This window comes from Triturus cristatus, chromosome 8 (assembly GCF_964204655.1).
Source record: "Triturus cristatus chromosome 8, aTriCri1.1, whole genome shotgun sequence".
NCBI lineage: Eukaryota > Metazoa > Chordata > Amphibia > Caudata > Salamandridae > Triturus > Triturus cristatus.
The window spans coordinates 273,681,023-273,702,101 of NC_140591.1; the positions used below are offsets into that span (position 1 = coordinate 273,681,023).

At 45.7% G+C, this 21,079-nt stretch overlaps 1 protein-coding gene across 1 annotated transcript in view; it reads left to right on the forward strand.

Moving 5' to 3' along the window:
- The first annotated feature begins 6,867 nt into the window (after positions 1–6,867).
- LOC146801967 (sarcolipin-like) overlaps positions 6,868–21,079 on the forward strand; it is a 47,614-nt gene continuing 33,402 nt past the window's right edge. Inside the window, exon 1 of the mRNA XM_085621494.1 lies at positions 6,868–7,001. The gene's annotated coding sequence lies outside the window, so the exon portion shown is untranslated. The remainder of the gene's footprint in view (positions 7,002–21,079) is intronic.

The window sequence follows — 21,079 nt, forward strand, 5'->3', positions numbered from 1 at the left end:
TAGACCTAGATGTCTTACTCTCTCAATTGCTTTGTTGGCCTGGCACATATCAACACAAATACGTACTGCACCTCCACTGCCATTTTGTGGCACTACCACCATGGCACTATGGGTAAAATCCATGTTATCAGCCCAGTAGGACCCTCAATGATGGCAGGCTTTAATAATGTTTCTAGTTCTTTTCTTTGTCAATGACCTCCTGCAAATGAAAAGTAATCCGATGTTGTCTCTGAACAAAAGGACGAATGTCCTCATCAATGTGAAATTGCACCTTCATTGTCTTAAGTTTCCATAGTCCATGAAACAACACCGGGAATTGATTTACTATTTCAGAATATGCATTGAGGTTGTAGTTAATGGATATCAGTCCCATGTCAGCAGCATTGCTGAAACTGAGTAGCCAGGCACTCGATGACATACCTTAGAGGACATGATTTGGTGCTTGCAACGGCGTTTCATTATGCCTACGAATGACACTCGACTTTGCAATGGCGTAGAAACAGCCCATGTGTACAGACATAGTATCAGAGACAGTTTGATGTATTTTTCTATTGTCATGATATTGATTGATGCACCACTGTCTATAAAAAAAGTTATAGGGCAGCCATTTCCTGTTAGTGTGGTCTTGGGGTCCTGGCTAAGTTTGTTTTGTTGCTTCACGTGGCGATCTCTCTTTGACTTGTATTCTTCTTTGCAAGCAGCCGATCCTACATGTGCACATTGTTCTGCGGTCGACATCACCAATGCACATTCATCTTCTTCACTGTCGCTCAATTGGTGATGATGATGAACCTTTGGAAGATTAATTTGATGGCGATCAACTTTGTTTAGTCTCCGCTTACCTCAATTGATGTTCCTGTTTGGTCTTATGGGCATAGTTAGAATGCTTCTGGAACTTTCTGGCACCCATTTTCTCTTCTCGTCGTGACACACTTAGTTTCTCTTTCGCTTTGCAGACCATTATGAAATGGTTTTCTTTCCCACAGTCCTTGCGTATCTTTCCAATGGCTGGACATTTACCTTCATGTGGAAATGAGAATCCACATCATAATCACAATTTCGTCTTCTGGGCCTCCACTTTGTGTTTCCGCTTACTTTTCATGATCAATGCTGAGTCATTCTTGACTTTTGCAGCTTCACTATTAGCAGCCTGTCGATCTGCATGTTCCTAAGATCTTGCAGCCATGAGTAACTTTTCTAGATGGAGTGTCTCTCTCAGCATGCATCATCTGCATGATTCAGAGAGGCAACCATTAATGACTCTGAGACGCATAGCTTCTTTATCATTGAATTCACTGAACTTGCAGTGCTTGGCGAGCATATCACGTCTTTCGACAGACTCATCCATCGTTTCACCAGCTTGCTGTCTGACCTGGTTGAAAATGTATCTTTCATAGTCGACATTCGACATTGGATTAAACTTAGCTTCCAATGTTTCTTTGACTTGATGGTAAGATACTTTATCAGCTTGTGGTATTTTCTTTATCACTTCTATCACTCCCTCACCTGCAAGGTTCTTTAAGTATTTGGTGATCTTTTGTCATCAACTTCTTCTAGAGCATCTATGAAGTCATTGATCCATGCATTCCATCTGGTGCCAATATTAATCTTTTTGTCGGTATCAAATGGCAGTGGTAGTTTCAGACACACAGCAACATCATAACTTGTGTTGGCACTCACTGACGTTGAAAAAATATTGCTGTCCCGATGACGGTCGCTGCTCACTTGGACCTGCACCTTCAGTAATCAGCTGTTTGCTTACATCTGTATTGTTGCACCCACGCTGAAGTTGTATGGCGCCATCTTCTTTCTTAACGGTGAGTAACGAGTTTGTCTCTTGCACATGGTCATCACCTAGTTGTCTTTGCCTTCAGCGTTTCTGTTTTGTATTGAGGATGGCTTTGTGTTATGTTGTGGCACAGCATCTCTTCTTTCGGCCTTACCAGTAGACTTCTGGACAGCTTTCTGGCTGTGCTCCTCTGTACTGCCTTCCCCTTCTTTGAGGGCCTTGTAAAAGCTAGAATGGCACTTTGACTTCACTTACACAAACCGTAGCCTGCTTCTTGGGGCACACGTGGCACGTACAAACAGATTGCTGGACCTCGGCAAACTCTCAGGGAGAGCAATTTTGTTTCTTCAGGGCATGTATCCCCTACTCGTCGGCAGTTGTTGCGTCCACCTCAGCTCTGGAGTGCGCAAATGACCATGCCACACATGGAGCTCTGTAGCACACATCATTATTCTTGTGCATGCACCTGTTAACTGAACGCACTGCATAATAAAACTTATTAACCACACCCAAATAACTCCCAACTGATTACGTAACTTTGTAAGGAGTCCGCCGAGGACCACAAGGGTCCTACTGTACAAGATCACACAACACTACAGGATCAACCGCTCAAGAAATGTCCCAAGTATCAGCAACAAAGCTAATCAGACGGCATCCAACGGGGTAAACTTAACAGAGCAGTTTCAATAATCAGCCGCTCTAAGTGCATTTGACAAGGGAAGAAAAGTGGGAGAATATCTTCCCACTCAGCTTACTGGAGTATCGGGCCGCGTTCAATGGGTGAATTCAGTGAGGCCCAAGAGCTTACCAGGTTGCCTTAGGCGTTTATGGGAGTGTATGACGTAGATAAACAGGTGTACGGAATGAGTTCAGAGACTAGACCCCAACCCTGTAAGTGCCATCAAGGGCGCATATAGGCTTGAGACATACAAAAATTAAACCCAAAGAGACCTGCAATAATGAGGTGAAATATGTTACAAAAAGAGCACAGATTAATTTTAAAGTCAAGTGAATGTATCAAATCATCTAGGATCTCATAAGGGGAGAACGAGAGGGTCAAAAGAGGGAAAAGGAGAAAAGGGAAGGGCGAGAGGAAAGGCATATAACTTTTGACAAGCGATTGTGAATCACAGTCTAACTTACTCAACAAATTGCTCCTTTATCCGACTGATCGGTATAAACAGATTTAGCAATGGATCGCAAAAACTATCCCATAAAGGGCGTGCCATCTATGAAAGCTTACATCTGTAATGAAAATCATGCTATTCCACTCATTCATTGAATTAAGATCATTGTTTACAAGGTTGCAGCTAGAGATCCAGTGACATTCTTTTTTTTCATGAGAAGTGGAAACATATTACCTCCGCTAACAGGTAATTGTATCTGGTCTTTAACTTGCAATACCAATTAACACTTGCTGTGGTGATGTGGAGGAAAGTGGGACACCAATGGAGCAATTTCAGATTTACATCTCATTCTCCTCTTAAATTGGATAATCTGCATTTCAACTTTTTGCATTGCTTGTCCAATGTATGCAAGCCCACACACAAAACTAATTGCATAAATAACATTGGATGAATTACCATTGGTGAACTGTTGTACAGTGTGTGTAATTTGCTTGTGTCTAAATACCTTTGTTTTTGTGGGTTTTCAACAAAGAGAGCCGTTTTGGCATTTGAAGAGACCAACAACAGGAGTTAGACCCCAAGAGGTGGTAATAGTTAGGTCAGATATATTTTCTCTGTGGTCCCAGGTCATTGCGTGAACCTGATGGTTTTTCAGATTTTGACCTCTTTTGTAGATGCTTTATGATCTGACTCACTCAGTTACTTGCATGACAGAATGTAGATACAAAAGGCATGCATGTGTTTACCCTCATCTCTTTTGGTGTCGGTTATGTATCACAGGGACAATACCATGCTCTTTTGAGTGAGCAGGAAACCAAACGTTTCGGGTATCCTACATCAATTTTTTTTAGAGAATTGCCACTTCTTTAAGATAGCCATTGCGCCATACACAATTTCTGCATATGCGTAGAAATTGCCCGTATGATAGTCCATCATGGAGGCCTCTAGGAAGATTACTAGTGTAAAGCAAAAGAATATTTATTTCTATAGGTTTATGGCACAATGAGGTCCCTAATATACCACCCACAGTTTGAATTGTCAGTTCCAAGAAAGGTAGATTGTTTGTATTTGGCCACAAATGTGAATGTCAAATGTTGGTGACTATTATTCAACCATATCAAAAGGCCCTTAGCCAACACCGTGATTGTCTCTGACGTTTGTCCCATCTCATTCTCTGCTTTCACTCAAATGTCAACGATAAATTCACACTTTTTTGGTAGCAGCCCAACTTCCATCAAGCACTGGGTACAGTCAGTTATTGGTGGGGGCTTGATATAATCCCCTAGAGAGACAGGTGAGCTGCTCACAGACATGGAAGCCAGCCACGCGAATCATTTGAGGAATCCATCCCAGGGTGACTAGCAGTGGCCCACTTGTAGGCATGCACAGGAGAAACACAGCCATGGTAGGTGCTCCTTAGTTCCAAACCCAGTTCAGCCAACATATTTGAGACACAAATAGGGCAAAGCTAAGATAAGAATAGATAAAATAGCACCACAACAGTGGCAACGACCTGCCCATAAAAAACCTTGCAAATCTTTAGTGGGAAACATTGGCAGCTTAGACAATAGATAAACCACATCAAGCCGAAGGATGACTGGCGCCTTGCAGTCTGTGAGCAGGTGGCTTGAGATATAGTGGTACAAAGCAGTATATTATATGCTGGGCTCGAAGGCCTGGCCCACATTTACTGTCCCGTGGTCGCCCATCCCAAACCACGTACATTAACACAGCCCCATGGGGATTCCATGCTGTCCAGGAGCACGAAGGACTACGGGACTCCACGCTACAGCATACAGCTGCAGAGGTAAATGAAAATGGTGGTAAATATCAGACGGCAGCAACATCGCTGACATCCACGACAGCTTCAACGTCACGACCACCCCGACAACCACCGACACCTCCGTCCCCACGACCACTATCCGCACCGACCCCCTGCTCACCTGGACCAACATAAACGACGACGACACCATCAAAATTATGAACACCATCCACTCCGGATCTCCGTCAGACCCATGCTCACACCACATTTTCAACAAAGCCAGCACCATCATCGCACCCCATCTCCAGAAAGCCATCAACATCTCCTTCGAGACAGCGACCTTCCCGGAGAGCTGGAAGCACGCTGAGATCAACGCCTTACTCAAGAAACCCAAGGCTGACCCCAAGGACCTCAAGAACTTCAGGCCCATCTCCCTGCTACCGTTTCCGGCGAAGGTCACCGAGAAGACCTTCAACAGACAACTGACCCGCTACCTCGAGGAGAACAGCATCCTGGATCCCAGTCCGGGTTCCGCAGCAACCACAGCACCGAAACTGCCCTCATCGCCGCCACCGATGACATCAGGGCCCTGCTGGACAACGGAGAAACCGCGGCCCTCATCCTCCTGGACCTGTCCGCCGCCTTCGACACTGTCTGCCACCGCACCCTATGCACACGCCTCCACGACGCTGGGATCCAAGACAAGGCTCAGGACTGGACCACCTCCTTTCTCTCCGGCAGAACCCAGAGCGTCCGCCTCCCCCCCTTCCGCCCCGAAGCCACCGAGATCATCTGCGGTGTACCCCAGGGCTCATCCCTCAGCCCAACATTGTTCAAGTTCCAGGAGGTTTGTATAATCTAAACAAGTCCAGTATTCTGTAAAAGGCTCAGCACAATGTTTCTTAATTTGCCTGAAGAAATCCAGCGCATGGCACCGCTCGCCCACGTCGCCCGACTGCACGACCTCAACATCATCTCCTATGCCGGCGACACCCAGCTGATCCTCTCCCTCACCAAGGAACCCCTCACCGCCAAAACTAACCTCCACGAAGGAATGAAAGCCGTCGCTGAGTGGATGAAGAACAGCCGACTGAAGCTAAACTCGGACAAGACAGAAGTCCTCATCCTCGGCTCCACCCCCTCGGACTGGAACGACTCCTGGTGGCCGACCGCACTGGGAACAGCTCCAACACCCACCGACCACGCACGCAACCTAGGGTTCATCCTCAACTCTACTCTCTCCATGACAAAGCAGGTCAACGCCGTCTCGTCCTCCTGTTTCAACACCCTCCGCATGCTCCGCAAGATCTACAGGTGGATCCCCACCGAAACAAGAAGAACGGTCACCCAGGCCCTCGTCAGCAGCAGGCTGGACTACGGAAACGCCCTCTACGCAGGAGCCTTGGCCAAACTCCTGAAACGACTCCAGCGCATTCAAAACGCCTCTGCTCGCCTGACCCTCACAGGTAAGTAGTGCGCTTTACAAATGTCGTGATTGATTGATTGATTGATTGATTGATTGATTGATTTAGAGACTACGAAATCAGTTCCAGGTGCGAATTACCTTTAAAACGAGATGAATGCAGACTGACAAATGGGCGCATTGAAAACAAGGAAACTTTTTCAGAGCTAAAATGAAAGGTGGATTCATCGAAGACAGAGCTGGCGAGACCCGTTTTGCATTCGGGGGTGTAAGAGCTTCCCCCCCCCCACCCCCCCAGGTTGTTTGTTATCAAGCAGGGCTTGGAAAGCCCAGCCGTACACTTATCTGCCCAAGGATCAATGCACTGCCACTTACGTATTCCTCGACTTAACTTTACACGAATGAATGATCTATTGAGACATTCCTGAGCTACAACAAAAAAGTTCCATAAATTTGGTGGTTGCTAAATATTATTAAAAAAACACACAATAAAGCCGACACCGATGCTGACACAAATGCGCACACACAGATGAAGTTGCACACAAATGCAAACACAGATGTAAACACGCCGCACGCAGACACACACGTATGCGCACACAAACAGATGCTGGCGAAGCCACTCGCAGAGGCGCGCGCGCGCACACACACCCAGATTTGAAATCTTGCTGTGGTTTATTGGAGCCTTTCAAAAGGCCCATCTGTGACCTCATCATTTTTATTGCCAGTTCACTTGTGTCTCCTCCCTCTGCCTCATTTAATGCCAGCCCAGGAGGGTAGGAATTCACAGTGTGCTTTGGGAGCGCGACAGAGCAGAGGCTGCAGCGATACACACGTCGTGGCTTTACAACCACAGCCCTCAGGAAGCCGCACGCGCCACAGAGGACTGCGCATCATTTTCAGGTAGCGCCGCGGCTCTGGTTTCTTTTGATGCTCAAATTCATTAAGTGTTCTAGATGGCCAGAATTTATCAGAACTTTGGAAAAAGGAGACTTCATATCAGCTATTTATACTGAGATAAACGTTTCACTGTAGAATGACCATTTTCTTTATTTTATGGCAGTTTTTGGCATTTTTCCGCTTCCTTTTAATATAGTCACACGTTTTTCTTGTAGCCTATTATATGCATTCTTCTGTAAATAAAATCAGAAAGAAAATTTGATGGGTGGTAACTTGGAGTTTGATAGTTACTACAACTTCTAAAATCTCGCGCATTAAAGAAACTCATCCAAGCAGCACGGATTTATTTTCAGCAGTAAACGATGGGGCGGCCCACGGTGACTGGAACCGAGTGATCTCCCTGTGTGTGGGACAAGCAGTGCGTGCTTCAGGGGTCCAGAACCAAAGGCGGGCCGGGGAGGATGCTGTCGGTACTCTCCGGTGAACAGCTCACGCGCGCGGTTTGCAGTGCAGGGACAAGAAGCGCGCGCGCACCAGAGCGCGTGGAATGTGTTCAATCTACAAAGCAACTAGAGGAGCGAACCAAATAAGGATACCTGTAGTGGGAGGATGCGTACCTGCATGACGCAAGGCGACGGGGAGCCAGTTCTTAGAAATATCCAAAACTGGCTTTCACACGTAGAAAAGTTCAATGAAGGGTAAAAGACCTGAGCATGCAATGGCTTTAAGAACCTTCCATTTTACGAAAGTGCGTTACACGCACTGGAAATCAGGGTTGCCGATTCCGAGCAGCGAGTGGCTTTAATCAGACAATGCTTAAATGCTGAATTATCCATCCACAGATCTGCTTATCTATCCATCCACCTATCTGCCATTCTCCACCCATTTTTATTTATCTATCAATTCAGCCACCCAATCAATCTATTCGCTCATTCTCTCTCTCTCTCTCTCTCTCTCTCTCTCTCTCTCTCTCTCTCTCAGGCTGTTCAAATATCGACCTTCCTAGCCACCCATCTATCTATCAATCCATTTATCTATCCACATACATACTGCCCCCATTCCTGTCTGTCAGCTTTAGCAGCCATGAATCAATCCACCCTAACGATCGACCTTTCTAGCCATTCATCCGTCCACCCACCCTAAAAATCAACTGATTTATCAACTGAGATATCCCACGCATTCATCTCTACGGATTCATATCTCTCTATTCATCGACCTTCCTGGACAAAAATCTACCCACTCACTCCCATACTCTATTTATCAGTCTTTCTGTCTACCGGCTTAGCTATCCCATCCATCCACCCACTTCCCTATTCTATCAGTCTGCCTTCCTAGCCACCCCCGCATCCGTCCATCCATCATCCACCCACCCATCCACCCACCTCACTCTCTGCTACTCATGTCTATCGATCTTCTGACTTATCTGCCTGATTAATCCATCTCTCCATTACACGCTTTTTATTTGAGAAATCCGACTTCTCATTAACACAGGTCATCTCCCATGCTCCTTTCTATTAATATCTTATAGCATAATACACAAGTACCCCATTCAATGTTGACGTCAATACCCAATGCTAATAGGAGGCAGAGCAAAGCTCTTGGAAGGGGAAGTTTTGGTAATTGACTTATGCCTCCTTCAATTTCAAAATTTCAACCAAACAATACACTCCTTTCTAAATGTTACTCAAAACGACATCATGTCATCAGTTTGTTATGGGAGTAAAGATGTGTGCCCTGGGGTTAGAACTTCAAGGGAGCTCTATGAGTTGTCCAATCGCGCTGCTTCGCATGGTATCAAAGCCCATGGAAGGGGGACAGCAGGGAGAGCTCTTGAAAGGTCACCACACAGAGTGGCTGAGTCAGTGGAGGGGTATACAATAGAGGGGACTGGCTTACCCGACTGAGGGGGTTTATCACTGGAGGTAGTCTTGGGAAAGCAGAATGCAAATTAACATGGAGATGTAATCTATGATCACTCGATGCTGAGACACCCACCAAATCTAGTGGGCAAAGAGCCGTGCATTGTCCAGGAACGAGAATTGTGTGCGGCCAATGGGTCTCGAGAGCATGACCCACGAGCAAGAGGCCACCTCCCGTTGGTAAGGGAGAGCACAGGGTACTTTATTCTATAAAACTAGCAAATCAGCATTCAACCCCAGGAGTCACGTAGATCCAGAAGATACTTTTCAGAGCTATGACGTGATAACAAAGACGAACGACAGCCAGCGACTGCGGCTGAGCCTCCAATGCAAGCGCGGACGCTTGTAGACTCCTGAAAAACCTATATATCTGTGGGTGGTCTGGGGGGCTGGCACTGGAAGATGCACGGTCAGTTATGTATATATGCACATACGGGGTGTTTGTATAGTGCATATATAGTGTATTATGTCATTAATAGTACATATACTAGCAAGTCGAATTATATCCTACGATTAAATATATATATATATATCTGATTTGATGTCTGGTGTTTACATTAATAGCTGGGTCAAATATGGGGAATGACTGTCCCAGATAAAGGTGAGATATACATTGTGTTGTATAGTGTGAACCTGGCCAACAGCAGAGTAGCAGTGCACAGGGTCAACAGCAAGGGAACTGTTAGTGAACAATTGGGTTCTGGGAGCAGAAGTGCACAGTTACTACATCACCAATGATTTCTCAAAACGATTTATGCTTAAATTCCCCGATCCTTCGGTATCAACAATAACGAGAAAGAGTTCTTTATTGAACACATTGTCAATTACTAAAACAAATAGATGGCCCGAATGACAGGAGAGAATATAAGAGCAGCGATTATTTACTTAATTTTGATCTGAAAGCTAAACCAGCCTACAGTACACAAAAGGCCAAAACATCACGTAGGGATTTAACATTTCCCTCCTGCCTCTGCCACAATATCTAAAAATGTGGCATCCATCATCCACCCACCCACAATAGCAGCAGCCATCTGCAGCCACGGGTGAGCTAACTGGACTCATGTAGCAGACAATTTCTGTAGCTAGGAGGTCATGGCCACCAGAGGATGCTGGGGATGCGAGCACCTGCTAAAAGAGGCTTGAAGCAAAAGGTGGGAGTTCCTCAGTGACATTTTGCGTAACCCTGTCCCACTTTTGTGGGCTTAGATCTGCAGCTGTTATCTGGAGTGTTTACAAGGTTGTCTCTTGCACTCTGCAGAATTAGACCCTCATTTATGGGGATTTGGCTTAGGGTAACAAGTCACCTTGCTGCGCTACCCTACACCAAAGTGAAAGGTAAGGAATGCTCCGTATTTATCCAATACAATGCATTCCAAGCCTACCCCCTCCACTGGCACTGTTGCGGCGGCCTAGCGCCAACGCATGCACACTTGCACCATGGCGCAAGGGTGCCTGTGTTGTTTGCAGGATTGCTTTTGTGCAAAAGTAAGCACTTTCCTGCAACGAAAACATTCAAAGGAGGCGGTTTCCACTTTGTATGCTTGCTGCAGAATGCAGCAAACATGGAAAGGGGCAAACGAGGAGCAATAAAGTTATTTCTCCTCGTTGCACCTCCACTGGTGAGGCGTAAGGTATGGTCCATCCCCAGGTTTACATGGTTTCATAAATTTTGTGAGGCGTCAAAATCCATGGGTGTTGCGTAGGAACTCCCACCGCAATGCCCATGGAACGCACAGAGTAAGGCAACGTAGTGATTTGCGCTGCCTTGCCATACTTCATATCCATGAGGCCATTCGAAGCCACACAAAGTGGCATCGTGTGGTCTCATAGATATGATTTCAAGATTTGCGATGCTGGAGCGTCACAAAAGGTGATGCTCTGGTGGCACAAGGGGCTCATAACTATGCCCCTTAGTTATTGAAAGGCACCTTCACCTAAGGGACTGTGCCAGTGACTACATTCTCAGAAGTGAGGTGAGTTAGGTCACAGGGTGAGGATTTAAGGATGTCCTCAGTGGAAATAGATATGTGGTCCCCGTCGTGTAACATAAAAGGATGTGGCCCCAAAATAAAAGATGGCGAATGCCCCTGAAATTCCCATAGACCATGGAGTAACTGCTCATCCAAGGGTGAGCCGCCACCCAAAAAAACCTCAATTTCATTGAAGTGCTTTAAATGCACAGAGTACCAGGGTTACTGTTATTGAACATCGAATTGCTTTATTCAGACCATGCTTAAATCCTTAATTATCCATCTACATATCTGCCTAGCCATCTATCTCCCTTCCTAGCCATCGATCCACCCATCTCCACCCAATTCTATTTATCTACTAACTAAAGCAACCTATGCATCTATAGACTCATTCTACCCGTCGGTATGTATATCTATGTTTATCTGTGTATATTTCGACGTCCCTAACCACCCGGCTATCCACCCATCCCTCTTATGCACTCACTGCTATGAAGGCTGTCGTTCCAGGCTGCTGCTAGAGCCAGGTGCCCTCGTTTGTAAGAAATGTGGTTTCTGGTCTGCTATCAGTGGTTGGTGCTGAGTGGAATTGGGGTTTCTCTTCGTTTGATGAGAGTCAGGGTTTTTTCATCCCTGGATACCAATCCATGAAAACAGGCACGAGGAACAGTACATTATACAAATGGTTTAGTCCAGGGTCAGCCAACTACAATCGGGGATTGGTAGGCCACAGCCTCAATAATCTTGGTTGCCCTCCTTTGAGTTCATTGTACTATAACAAAGTGATGTACAGTCCGCGTACTGTCAATGTTGGTCAGATCAATACAAGGCATCACAACTCATGACTCCTGACGCCTAACCTTCTTCTTGGGCTTACCAACCCAATGTCTACCACTACTAGTTTGTATCGCTGCTTGGACCCCAGAGGTCATTGAGTATGCGCATCCAGGGATCTCTCTGCTGAGTGGTGATGGTCAGGCTCTATTCCATTGTCTTTTATTTATCCTCGTTGTTCATCACCACAGAGTTGTAGCCTTCTCCTTGCATTGAATCCTACTGGAACCCAGGCTCTCCCACCACAGTCTGCTCTTCAGACCTTTTGAACCCCTTTATTACACCTGTTCCAGTGGCATAGAAATGCCGCAGAGCTTACTGTGGTGTTGTATGGAATCCCTCTTAAATCTCTGGGAGAAGGCGTGGAATACCGTCGGATTAGCCCAGGATTAGGTCTGACAGAGATCTCATTCCTGACACTAGCAATGCAGCTGCTAAACAACTCAGTATACACACTGTGTATCTCAACTTTTGTGTCAAGATCTACACCATAGGAATATTTTGCAAACATGGGATCAAATGTTTTGTTTCCCAACTAAGACAGCTATACACAAGCATGAGATGGAACCACATGATCTAAACTAATTTCCAAAGCGCTTTAGAGACTCTTAAAGAATATGAACAGCACAGAACCAACAAAAGACATTAGTTAGACATTACAACACCAACAGATGGAGAACTCGGCAATGAAAATATGTAGTAGACTGAGGATGACTCTCCGAAACATGGGCAACCATGGACCCATGTGGACCTCAATAAATTATAATGATCTGCAGTAATAACAAAGTACGCTACTATGATCTCTTGCAGATCATATTCCAACACTACACCCAACAGAGCGATCTTCACTAGCACAATGGCACTAAAAAACCACTGTGACATCAAGGAATGAGAAATTCCAAAACCCTGCAAAAGTGGAGTGGACTTCGAAAGCCATATTAGGCAGTATATATTTTAGGGATGGCAGATTTCAATGATGGTAACATGAGATATGACATGATGTTCAATAAACCTGGAAACTCCTTCTGGTGGGGTATGCATTGGGGATTTAGGTGTGCAGTGGGCCTGGAAGTCCGGGCTGGACCTGCTCAGCAGCGGCCAGTGCAGGTAAGTGCGATGGGGCGGTGGAGCGGGGCTGGAAGCTGCGGGGGGATGTTGACAGACGACGGAATAGAAGTTATTTATTTATTAAATTTGCCCTATTCCGTCAACTGTCGACATCCCCCTCGCCAGCCCCACCCCACCGTGCTTACCTGCACCGGCCGCTGCTTGACCTACTGTGTTTTGAATAGAGTGATCCTTCTTATTGTCTTTTGGGGTGATTGGCATCCATCGGGTGGGGGCTACCCGAGGTGTCTCATCAGCATCATGTTTTAGCTATCTGTTTTTGTATTAATTTCTGCTTCTTTGTTTATCGTATCAGCATTTTTGTGTATTTCTATGGAAAATGCAAATAAAGACCAGTTTAGAAAAAAACCTGGAAACTACTAAAAATAAATGCTCGTTCATATCTCCATATGTGCAAACTAGCTGGCATGCACCACTTCCCAGAGACGGGTTGCTGAAGGGTGCGTATCCAGCATGAAGGTTGTTTCAAGGCTGGAATCACTCCAGATCCAGCAACAGCTGTGGTGGTGCTACTCAAATAGGCGACGAGTGAAAAAGAGAGCAGATGTAGAAGGCACTTTAATGCATGCCTGTATTTGCGTATCACAGGGTGGGTGGTTGTCACTCATCAGAGGTCTCCAGCTCCTCGAGGCTGAGATGTGGTTTGCTGGTTGTGCTGCCAACTTTAGGAACCAGGACACCTTAGTCGTTTTCCCAGCTTCCCCACTCCCCAAAATCTGTGATTCTGGGCATTTCTCGGTACCACTGCCACCTAGTTCCCACGTCTCTGCCAAACGTTTAGCTACAGAGTGAACAGCAACATTAAAATCTAGCAGTATAAAATACAAATCCAAGAGAACACCTAGACAATTTTAAATTAATTGTGAACGCAGCTAGAAATGATCGAGTTAGGGGTATTTTGCCAAACGCATTCCCTGCCAGTGCTCTCAACACAACACAATTTCAAGAGAGCAGACACAGCAACAATGGCAACAGGAGCTGGTGTGAGATGTGAAACAACCACAAAGCTGTTGGAGGTCTAGGAGGTCTTTGGATGACATGGAGTTACAGATGTACAGAGATCCCTAGAGGCCCCAACCTGGCCGTGGACAGAGGATGGTGGGAATTCCTGAGAGGTCCCAACCTGGCTGTGGACAAAGGGCGGTGGGAATTCCTGAGAGGTCCCAACCTGGCTGTGGACAGAGGGCGGTGGGAATTCCTGAGAGGTCCCAACCTGGCTGTGGACAGAGGGCTGTGGGAATTCCCTAGAGGTCCCAACCTGGCTGTGGACAGAGGGCGGTGGGAATTCCTGAGAGGTCCCAACCTGGCTGTGGACAGAGGGCGGTGGGAATTCCTGAGAGGTCCCAACCTGGCTGTGGACAGAGGGCTGTGGGAATTCCCTAGAGGTCCCAACCTGGCTGTGGACAGAGGGCGGTGGGAATTCCCTAGAGGTCCCAACCTGGCTGTGGACAGAGGGCGGTGGGAATTCCCTAGAGGTCCCAACCTGGCTGTGGACAGAGGGCGGTGGGAATTCCCTAGAGGTCCCAACCTGGCTTTGGACAGAGGGCGGTGGGAATTCCTGGGTGGTCCCAACCTGGCTGTGGACAGAGGGCGGTGGGAATTCCCTAGAGGTCCCAACCTGGCTGTGGACAGAGGGTGGTGGGGATTGTCATGCCATAGTTTGTCTTGTGATCCTAGCCTCTGTAGAATCATCTGTGTGACTTGTAGCGGGTAGGTGTCAAAAGCCTACGTAGGCTGCAAGGCTGGGAGCACTGTGGCATTTAAAGGCACTAAATGTGTAAACTACACAGAGAGAGAGTCCAGATTAAAAGAGAGGAGCATTAGTCAAAGCTGGAAATCAGAAGAATTCAAATAAGAAGGGTGCTAACCAAGATATTATTAAAAGGACAGATCTTAAGAAGGCTCAAAAGTTAAGAGCGACAGAAAAGAGGCTAATGTGGTTTAAGAGGACGATGGAGATAGAGGAAGAAGATGGGAAAGAAGAGTTGGAAATGATGATAGGAGAGGATCAGATGCAGAAAGAAAATGAATTCTGTTTTAGAGGGGTCTGGATGAAGGGCAACAAAAGCAACATATCACAGCACCAATCAGCATCCAGTGCCTAGGAATATCTCTTAGTGCTGTGGCTCTATGACTGAACGTGTGCATTTTCTGAAGATTCTAAATGTATTACAATTGTGAGGCCTTCTCTCCGTGTCCGGTGGTAGCCAGGGGTGGTATCTGTGGTTCAAGCGTTCACGTATCACTACCGTCCCTGGGCCCAAGGCCTTCTTGAACCCCAGTAGGACTGTATGAGTATTCCTTTGGTACTCCTGACTATTCAACTGTGGCTTGGGTGACCATTTAATACTTAATCGGGAGGTCGTTGTAGGGAGTAGTAGTAGCACTCAGAGATAGTATGAAATGCATACACAATAAAATCAATGTCCAAGCAGAGCTGTTTATAACGCAATATGTCTATTTTTACAATAGGCCCAAAGTATAGCATTTGCAATAAGACAGGCCAAAGAAAACCAAAACATCTGAGGAGTTACCCCAGACATTATTATTGAGTTTACGCGGCAAGGTGCAAGACTAGGGCATTAGAGTTCATGGGCACAGTTATTATTTTAGGAGGGATCAGAGAGACTCTGGCAGACTTTAAATGTCCTTCGGCAGTGGCATAGCTAGGGAGGGGTGGGGGGGTGGTCCATCTCAGGTGGCACTCTTTTTGGGGGCAGCGGAGGTGAGCAAGTTGTGTCTGTTGACTACCACCATCCCCCCGAGAACATGTCGTCCATCGGCTGCTACCCTTCCTCCTCTACCCAGAACAAGTCCTCCATTGGCCCCCACCCCCTGCTCTTACCTACAACGGGCGGCAAACTTAGTGGCAGTAGGTCTAGCTGTCCTTAGGTCTCTTCATTTTTATTTACTGAAGGTTTCAATTCCTATGGTCTAGTTAGTGAAGTCTGGGAGTCATCCAGGCAGATACAAGGTAGTTAACATGTTATCATAAGTCGGCCTTTTGTCCAAGTTTGTCACAGGCCATGCTTTTGGGGACGGTTACTCAATCTCCCTTAGACCAATAATGTGGGGGCCATGTCCAAACCCAACTACCATCAATCAAAAGTGCCCCAGAATACAAAAATCACTCAATGGAGGTTGGTGGTTTACAAGAGGAAACTAGACAAAGTTGGAAGTCAGTGCTCTGTATACAATGGCTTCTGGGATCCACTGTTAATAAAAAGGAAATCTGGACATGGTTGAAGGAAATGAAATGTGTAGTAAATTCTGCAGGTCCAATCCAAAGCTGAGCGTACCGGAAAACAGTTCTGCAACAACAGTTGGTACCCAAGGGTGTTCTCAAACTTTGGTGGTCAGTATCTCGGACATAATGAACCAGTGTTGAGATTTTTGTGTACTCATGTGAACAGGGACAACCCTCTAGATAGGGCTGCACCCATTGAGAGATGGATTACTCTGATTTGAAACAGTTAGACAACAAACTTGGAACTATGGAAACCCGGGAACCATGTTGTAAGATGGTTGCAATGGTTCTGGGTTCAGCACGACCAGGGTCACGCAAGAAGAAACATCTCAGAGGGTTGTTTTTATATGGTGCAGTTCTAATCTTTTGAGCAAGTTCCAAAGTGCTTTATATAAAGGAGAGAGCATTTCAGAAGTAGAGATCGTGCAAAAGTATTGTAACAAGAGACAATATACAAGCAGGCGGAAAGGACTTAGTAGAGGTTAAAAAGCCTGCAGTGAAACAGTCGTCTTACAGCAAGTGTTACACAGGCAGGCTCAAATGGACTCTCATTTAACAGGTAGTCAGCATGTGACTCTTGGAGGCAGATATCTTAGCTGCAGTAGAGTCTCAAATTGTTTGTTCATTGTTGAAGAGAAGGCACGTTTCCTTGTGGAATTTTTCTTGTAGTTGGGAAGGTCGCAACATAAGGAGAACTTACCCCATTGGTCTTTCTTTCCTTCCTAAAGGGTCAATTTATTTGCTGAGTATTTCATGGTATCAATGTGTAGGTGCAGGCGATGAAGGGGGTCTTGCATGAGCCTTGTGGCTGAAGGGGCACAACGTTTAGCAATTTTAGGATTGGGATGATGCAGTAGAATTCCTCTGTATTGGAAATGAGACATGCCACGGAAGGCGGTACTGCACATATTGGATCAAGTCGGGTCCTGGGAAGGCTGTGTATGATGTGTTTTAGTATTTGAGTCTGCATATGACTCGGCCTAATATCCTCAAGCCTGATGTGGAAAGGACGCGTCTGATATAATTCTGAGATTGTAATTTGTGCTTCTAGCTACTTCCTTTAGATGAATGCTGAGGTCTAGTTTTGGTCAAATTCACTGATCAAAACGCTCCAGGTTGACTGCAACTTCAACTGGATATCTGCTTCCATCCAAACACTGTGTGCTGTGCTTGAGTCAGGAAGTTTCAGTCCGCCTGATTAGTGGTTCATTTGTATTTAAACCCACCTCTCATTGGCATGACATTTTCTCAATGCCCTTCAAAAAGGTAAAAGGGCTACATATCACATCCCTTCCTTGTGTGTAAATAGTGGATTTTGGGCCATTTGTACGAACATATTTTCCCATTGACACAGAATGGGAAAACATTATCATACATATGGCCTTAACTGACCTCTTGGAATGTTTTTCCTATTTTTTTTAGCACCTTTGAAACTCTACCTGGGCATCAATGGTGCATTTAAGCCTGTATTGTTTGGTCATTGTATTAGTTCAGAGTAGTTACACAAATTAAAGTAAACTTACTGAACTTCTTAAATCAAATGATATTGCAATCAACCTTGTGGCTTTTCATCATAAATTCTATCCCTCCTGAAGTGAGCACTCTTTTCCAGCCACCAATGGCAATTAAGACTAAGGACCTTGTTACGAGTTTGGCGGTCCATAGCACCACTGAACCCGTAGTGGCAGTCGACCACCGCCACACTGCAGGCCCGCCAGCAGTATTATGAGTGTGGTTATCCGACCGCCACAGGACTTCTGTGACCTCACTAATATGCTGACGGTACCACTGCGGCACTGACAAGCATATTAGCAGTTGCCTGTCCACCACCCTTTTCATGGCGGTGAGCACTCCATGAAAACGGTGGCGAAGAGGCAACAGGCCCTTACCTGGCCTCCTGCTGCTCCTGGGCCTGGGGGTGCATGCGAGGGAGCACATTTAGTGCCTCCCTGGGTTTGCATCCCCAGTTCCTGCACGGTGAGGCATGTATGCCAAACGGTTCAGGTAGGCGCAGTCTGCGCTTTGAGAATGGCAGTCTGCATGTCAGGCTCTTCAATGAGCCAGACAGACTGCCGCCTTACACCGCCCACCAGGCCAGGATTGAACTCCTAAGCTGGTGGGCAACAGTACCGCGGCTTTGGCGGTCCTACAGCAGACAGTATGTTGCACCATCCACTGTAGGACCGCCAAAGTCGTAATAAGGCCCTAAGTTTGAAGCTCCTATGCTACCATTTATCTCTCTATGTTTTATTTATTGTCTTATACAGCGTCCGGGGTTGTTCTACAATAATGAATGGAACATTTATGCCTCTACTCCTATGCTGCCACATAGACAGAGATTTTCATGAGTGCAATTCCCTTGCATTCTTTACGTTGATTGAAGATTTAATTTTATTTATTTATTTATTTAGAAAGTTTTATAAAGCGCGAACTAGATCCTAAACGGATATCAGAGCGCTATACAGTCAATAAAGTTACTATAGAACAAATAGATGTCAAACATAGCACATAAACATAGCATCTTGTATAAGCAAAGCAATAGTCAACAGGAAGAAAAACAAAATGTCTAGTTGCTTAGATGGTCTATTATCACAATATAGATAGGGGCACGGATGTGATTGGACTCCAGATGTCTATAGTCCATAGTTAAGTGAATTTGGCCATGAGGATCGATTTTACCTCCTTTTTGAAAGAAGCAGTGGAGGGGTTAAGTCTGGTTTCAGGAGGTAAGGCATTCCAGATTCTGGGAGCCATCCCGGAGAAGGATCTGTTATATGTTTTCTTCTTATGGAACCTTTGTGGTTTTAGTAGTAGGTTATCTGCCCTTCTTGAAGATCTGATCCCGCCAGAGATCGTCAGTTTCTGTGCCAAATAGGTGGGTGCATTGTGATGCAAGGCTTTGTGCGTCATACACGCTATTTTCAGATGAATTCTGGCTTCCAGAGGTAGCCAGTTCAAGGATTGTAGATCCGGGGAGATGTGGGAATTTCTTTTAGAGCCAGTGATGAGTCTCGCTGCAGAATTGATAGAGGCTCTTAATGGTGCAGTTGATACTTTGGGTAGGCCACAAAGCGAGATAAGACCGTATTCCAGTCTAGGTATAACTAGAGCTTGTACTGCCTGTTTGAAGTCGTTGAGTGGTAGGAAAGGTTTAAGTTTCCTTAGTGTGTTTATCTGGAAGTTTGCTCCCTTTGTAGCAATGCTGATGTGTTTTTGCATATTGAGGTTACTGTCAAGAGTAATTCCGAGTGATTTCGCTGAGTCCACGATGGTAGGTTGAACTTTGAGTGCCGTCAGGTGTTTAATCCAATCTTGCATTATGGGGACTTGGGCGGGTGGAGCTATAAGGAGGAATTCTGTTTTTAGGGCATTCAGTTTGAGATGGTTTTCTGCTAACCAAATTTGTGTGTTCCTAAGCGTTATATTAAGTGATTTGATGTCTTCTAAGGAGTGGATCTTAAGGTATAGTTGTGTGTCGTCGGTGTACATGTGATATTGTACGTTAGATGCGTGTAGAACTTCGGTGAGTGGTTCCATGAAGAGATTGAACAATGTCGGGGAGAGTGAAGACCCTTGTGGGACTCCTAGAGTTACTGGGACGGGTTTGGACAGGGAGTTATTGACCTTGAATTGTTGTGTCCGATTATGGAGAAATGAGGTAAACCAGTTTAGCACTGCTCCTGACAATCCAATTCTGTGTTCCAGGAGGTCTAACAGGTTCTCGTGTTTGATCGTATCAAAGGCTGAGGATAGGTCTAGTAGGATGAGTAAGCAGGCTCCATTTTGATCAAGAATTTGTAGCGCATCATCAATTATGTGTGTCATGGCCGATTCAGTGCTATGACCTGCTCGGAAGCCTGATTGGTGCTTGTTAAGGAGGTCAAAGTGATCAATATGCCTCGTCAATTGGAGGTGAACACATTTTTCCAATAATTTGGCCAAGGTAGGAATGTTGGTAATAGGGCCTTACTTATTTATCGTGTGTAGGGCTGTTACATATTTGGGTCAGATCTAGGTCATCTAGGAAGTTTTTGAGACTATTCACCACAGTGTCATTGTGATCGTTCCAGTGTAGATTGAAATCTCCAAGGAATATTTGGGTGTTTTGGCGCCCCATATTCGTTGATACCATATCCATGAAGTGTTCGGTGAAGGCTAGGTCGTCACCAGGTGGATGATAGATGATGTGTATGGAACATAATGGTTTACCATAGCTGGTGATGTCGAGGCATAAGTATTCGCATGAGGTGAATACAGGGGATATGGCTCTGTTTACTGAGATATTGCTACGATGTATACAGGCGATACCTCCCCCTGTTTTATCGGTTCTGTCTAATCTAATGATGTCGCAGTTTGGGGGTACTAATATGTCCATGATTAGTGTGGAGGAATCTTTTAGCCAGGTTTCAGTTAGCAGTAACAGGTCCAGTTCCTGTGTGAGAATGAGGTCAGCTATGTCAACTGCGTGTCTAGATGCAGATCTACAGTTTAAGAGTATGCATTTTAGCCGGGGCGTGATAAGGGATGAGGTAGGTTCCTGAGTGAGGGGGATTCTTCTTAGGTTGTTGTTAATAACGCCTCTAGTGATGGGTTTAGTAGTCCTGTGAGGGTTGGAGGGGATAGTAGGGATCATCATTGCAGCTTTTCTTGAATTCCCTATGAGTTTCAGTTTCTCTTTCTCATGAAATCTTTCTGCGACCTCTAGGAACCTTGCCAGAATCTGTTCAGACTGGGTACTGGCTCACTCCAACAGAAAGAGGCAGGGCAGACACAAACTAAAAAGCTGTTATCTCGGTTCTCAGACCCCACAGCCAAATAAAAAGCTAGAAAAGGTGTACTCAGTTAATCTGCTGATGAGTTGCCTCAACCAATCCAAACCACACACTTTTGCCGCTACTATCAAAATACTTCCCAACGTACCTGATTTATTGCGAGAACCTTGGTGCCACAAACTATTCCTGGCTATCAGCAATTTCTTACTCTGAT